This window comes from Hemitrygon akajei, chromosome 26 (assembly GCF_048418815.1).
Source record: "Hemitrygon akajei chromosome 26, sHemAka1.3, whole genome shotgun sequence".
NCBI classification, from domain to species: Eukaryota; Metazoa; Chordata; class Chondrichthyes; order Myliobatiformes; family Dasyatidae; genus Hemitrygon; species Hemitrygon akajei.
The window spans coordinates 51380261-51385228 of NC_133149.1; the positions used below are offsets into that span (position 1 = coordinate 51380261).

Below are 4968 nucleotides of genomic sequence, written 5' to 3' on the forward strand. Positions count from 1 at the left end.
TATGTATATCCACTATTTTGATATTAATAAAAAGATGGCAACAGAAAGAAAAGGAGAACGCACAGACTCTTTCCAGAGGATGCCGGGACTGAGCACCGAACTTCGGAGCCCCAAGCTGTAAAACGGTCTGCGAACGGCTGCCCTGGCCCCCACCGAATGACAGCCCGTCAGAGCGCGCCCCCCTCCCCCCAACCAATCTAAAATCACAACGCTGCTCCGTCGCTTTCTCTCCTGGGGGAACAGCAGAGCCTGCCCTGGGTCTAAATTAAAGCCCGACATGGCTGTGAACCAAAGCTACACCCCCCAAAGATTCCTGTCACTCCCCCCCCCACCCCCCCAACACCGGACCAAGTCCAGCTCTGCCGTGCCTACATCGCAGTCGATCACCATGACAGGGCGCCTGGTCATACCAAACAAAGTTCAAAGTGCAAAAAGTTATTATCAAAGTGAGTTGGTATATTTAATTATCTGGATAGACAGGGTCTGATTAGGAACCGTCAACATGGATTTGTGCGTGGAAGGTCATGTTTGACAAATCTTATTGAATTTTTTTTGAAGGGGCTACGAGGAAAGTTGACGAGGGTAAAGCAGTGGATGTTGTCTATATGGACTTCAGTAAGGCCTTTGACAAGGTTCCACACGGAAGGTTAGTTAGGAAGCTACAATCTTTAGGTTGTGGCGGCCCACTTTCTGCGCAGGCGAACCGGCTCACAAATAGCCAGCGCGGGGTGGGGGGGGGGAGACTTTGGTAATGCACCTCTGACGTCATTTCCGCCCGGAGAGGGCGGGCGCTAGGGATTTAAATGCCAGCGCCGCGAAGTTTGAATAAACCAGTCTCGAAGCGACTTACCGACTGCGTGTCGTTATTTCAGCGCTGTGCGTAGCACATCGCTACGTTGGTGAGGCCCGGACGAAACGCACCCGGTTGCGGGCAGAGAGCGTGCAAACTCCTCAGAGTCAGCGGCGGGAATTGAACCCAGGTCGCCGGCACCGTTAAGCACTGCGCTAGCCGCGCCTCCGGTGCGGGAGCCCAAGATGGAGGCTCCTCGGAAGCGTTCCGACGGGCTGTGTGGGGTGGGGGGGGGGGGCAAATCCGGGGGAAATGCCCCAGCGGACTGGGGCAGACCCCGGCCTAACCAACGCCCAACCCGGGGCGGCGTCAGACTCTGGCGTACAATCGTATTCAATCCAGACTCTAATTGTCATTTACCCCGCTTCTGAATACAGACAAACGCGACAGCGTTACTCCGGGCCGGGGTGCTGAAACACGTCACCAACACAAGAGTGCATTCGCAGAATGAAAGAGTCCCGACGATTCCCCCCAACCCGCCCCTCGACACCGCCGCTTGATGCCCTGGTCTCGCGCACGCAAGCCAACAAACCCGTATAGAACATCAGTAAAATACGCAGAATACGCAGGCCCAGGAACCACCCCCGACCCCGCCAACGGTATCACCTGCCGACCCGCTCCGACACCACGGCTTTGAGGCCCAGTTCCCGCGACACGCAAGAGCAGAATCAGACCGCGTGGCTCATCGAGTCTGCTCCGCCGTGTCCGATCAAGAACCTCTCGATCTCTGCCTTAAGTACACGCAGCAACCCGGCCTCCCCAGCTGCCCGTGGTAACAACTTCTGCAGATTCCGCAACTTCCCAGAGCCATCAAACGTTCCCTTTCATTCCGGAATCATCCTTGTGAACCTCCTCTGGACCCTTTCCAATGGCAGCACATATTTTCTTAGACAAGGGGCCCAAATCTGTTCACAATACTCAAGGCGAGATCTCTCCAGGGCCTTATAAAGCCTCAGCATCACATCCCTGCTCCTGTATTCTAGACCTCTTGAAATGAATGCTAACATGACATTTGCCTTCCGCAGCACCGAACTGACTCAACCTGCAAAAGTTAACCTCTTGGACTCCCGAAGATTTCCTGCCCGTTTAGAAAATAGCCTGCACACTCATTATATGTGTCTTCAGACAATGCGGCTTCACAGTTACGCGAAGAACCTGTTTCTACCAACGTCTCCTTCTATGCGTCCAAAACTCACAGTTATGCGAGGAGCACCGCTTTCCCGCCAGTACAAGTCAGGCGCGCGCGTCTCACTGTCTCACTTTTGGGACGAGAAGCAGCGCTTTCCCGCCAGTACAAGTCAGGCGCGCGCGTCTCACTGTCTCACTTTTGGGACGAGAAGCAGCGCTTTCCCGCCAGTACAAGTCAGGCGCGCGCGTCTCACTGTCTCACTATTGGGACGAGAAGCAGCGCTTTCCCGCCAGTACAAGTCAGGCGCGCGCGTCTCACTGTCTCACTATTGGGACGAGAAGCAGCGCTTTCCCGCCAATACAAGTCAGGCGCGCGCGTCTCACTGTCTCACTATTGGGACGAGAAGCAACGCTTTCCCGCCAATACAAGTCAGACGCGCGCGTCTCACTGTCTCACTATTGGGACGAGGAGCAGCGCTTTCCCGCCAGTACAAGTCAGGCGCGTGCGCCTCACAGCCTCACTCCTGCCAGTCTCGCGTTGGTTTCGGCAACGTGTGGATGTGCGATCTTGCTCTCTTTAACTTTTGTTGGTTTTACCTACGGTGCAGTGATTTTGTGCTTGAAATATTTAACTATGCCTCCTAAGCTACTAATGTCAGGCCATTTGAACACTTGAAAAAAAGTTAGAAGTTATGAAAAGGGTGGGGTCAGGTGAAGGTAACACAGCTCTGGGATGCTACTGCCGGGAACAGAATCTTGCCTTTAAAGTTCTTTTGTTGCTTGACAATGCGCCAGCCCATCCTAAACATCTGGACAGCATTCATCCTAACATAACAGTGCGTTTCCTGCCGCCTAACACAACATCGCTGATTCAGCCACTCGACCAAGGTGCGATCCACATTCAAGGCGTATTTTTTTTTTACGGCGAACTATCTCTCGGATGCTGCAAGCAACAGACGATTTTGAAAATCCCGGGAGTTTACCAACGGTGAGGGAATGGTGGAAGTCGGAACACTTGGCACAAATGGCGATGGACACGGACCCAAGTTTAGAACGGAGTCAGCATTTCAGTCGTTCCCTGCCATCAACCCTTCTTCCCTACAAGCAAATTTATGCTGAGAAACAAAATGTTGCCAAGCAAACAACCCTCACCACTTTCTTCAAACCGGTGTCATCTCCTGCTGCCGGCAGTTCTGAGAGTTCTGTGAGTCTTCCTTCGCCCCTTGCCGTGCTTGATATGATCCTGACGACCCACAACCATCCACCTTATCCGTGTAAAGCTGCCCGACACCACAACAACCGCTCATCTCCCAGAGCGAACACACACCTGCCACTGTTGGTGAGTACTGTACACCCCAGGATGTTAACTTCCTATGATTTATCACATTGAACATTACCTTGAATTGATAAAATACAATACGAGTGTTGCCTTGTGGTACTGCTTTTGTGTCGTATTGGTACGAAAATGTGAATAAATTACTGATAAAACATATCCGGAAAGCCCTTTGGAACGCATCCCTACCTTCTCCATTTAAATAATTATTCACGTTATGCGATTTCACCTTATGCGTCGACTACGAGGAAGGTATAACGAGGATAGGGTGTATTTGTTTCTACTACCAAAGCGCATATGGCCATGTATTTTCCAACACCGTGTTTCATTTTCCACTCTCTTGCTCATTCCGTTAGTTTGTCTAAGTCCTTCTGCTACTCAGTGCTACGTGCTAATCTTCGTAACACCTGCAAACTTGGCAACGAAGCCATCTACCCCATCGTCTAAATCATTGACATCCAGCATAAAAAGAAGTGGTCCCAACACCGACCCCTGCGGAACACCGCTGGTCACTGGCAGCCCGCCGGAGAAGGATCCGGTTATTCCCACTCCCGCCCTCCTACCAATCAGCCACACGCAAGCACATATCGATAATTATTAAAAATACACGCAGAGTATGTCCAAGACCTCCCAGCCCACTGAGATCAAACGCAATCAAACACAAAATTAGCCCAAAACGCGCATCACACCTCTAAAAACTCGTCCCTGCACACGGCATCGAAGCAATCCAGGAGTTTATCTGGACTGATAACATGGTCGTGAATGTTCCAGGCAGCGCCCGGCAAAAACTCTCAGCTGAGTGACGGGAAGCAAGCTCACCTCTTGGCATCCAGAAACGGTTTGTAGGCCACGACCACCCATTCGTCTTTATTCGCAGAATACCTTGGCTCCCGCGGAGTCTCCGATTCAGTGTCCAGGTCCACCAGGTAGTGGCACTGTCGGATGTCAACCTGAGAGGACAAGGCGAATGAACCATAAACACAAGAGATTCTGCAGATGCTGGAAATCCAGAGCAACACAAACACACACACACACACACACACACACACACACACACACACACACACACACACACACACACACACACACACACACACACACACACACACACACACACACACACACACACACACACATTCCTTCCTCTCCAGCCCTTTACCTCTCCCACCCGTCACCTCCCCCTGGTGTCCCTCCTCCTTCCCTTTCTCCCACGGTCCACTCTCCTCTCCTGTCAGATTCCTTCCTCTCCAGCCTTTTACCTTTCCCACCCGTCACCTCCCCCTGGTGTCCCTCCTCCTTCCCTTTCTCCCACGGTCCACTCTCCTCTCCTGTCAGATTCCTTCCACTCCAGCCCTTTACCTTTCCCACCCATCACCTCCCCCTGGAGTCCCTCCTCCTTCCCTTTCTCCCACGGTCCACTCTCCTCTCCTGTCAGATTCCTTCCTCTCCAGCCCTTTACCTCTCCCACCCGTCACCTCCCCCTGGTGTCCCTCCTCCTTCCCTTTCTCCCACGGTCCACTCTCCTCTCCTGTCAGATTCCTTCCTCTCCAGCCTTTTACCTTTCCCACCCGTCACCTCCCCCTGGTGTCCCTCCTCCTTCCCTTTCTCCCACGGTCCACTCTCCTCTCCTGTCAGATTCCTTCCTCTCCAGCCCTTT

At 52.7% G+C, this 4968-nt stretch overlaps 1 long non-coding RNA gene across 1 annotated transcript in view; it reads right to left on the reverse strand.

Moving 5' to 3' along the window:
- The window catches only part of LOC140716699 (uncharacterized), a 134834-nt gene extending 130494 nt beyond the window's left edge, over nt 1-4340 (reverse strand). Inside the window, exon 1 of the long non-coding RNA XR_012096355.1 lies at nt 4131-4340. This is a non-coding gene — a long non-coding RNA (uncharacterized lncRNA). The remainder of the gene's footprint in view (nt 1-4130) is intronic.
- Between the last annotated feature and the right edge of the window lie 628 nt (nt 4341-4968).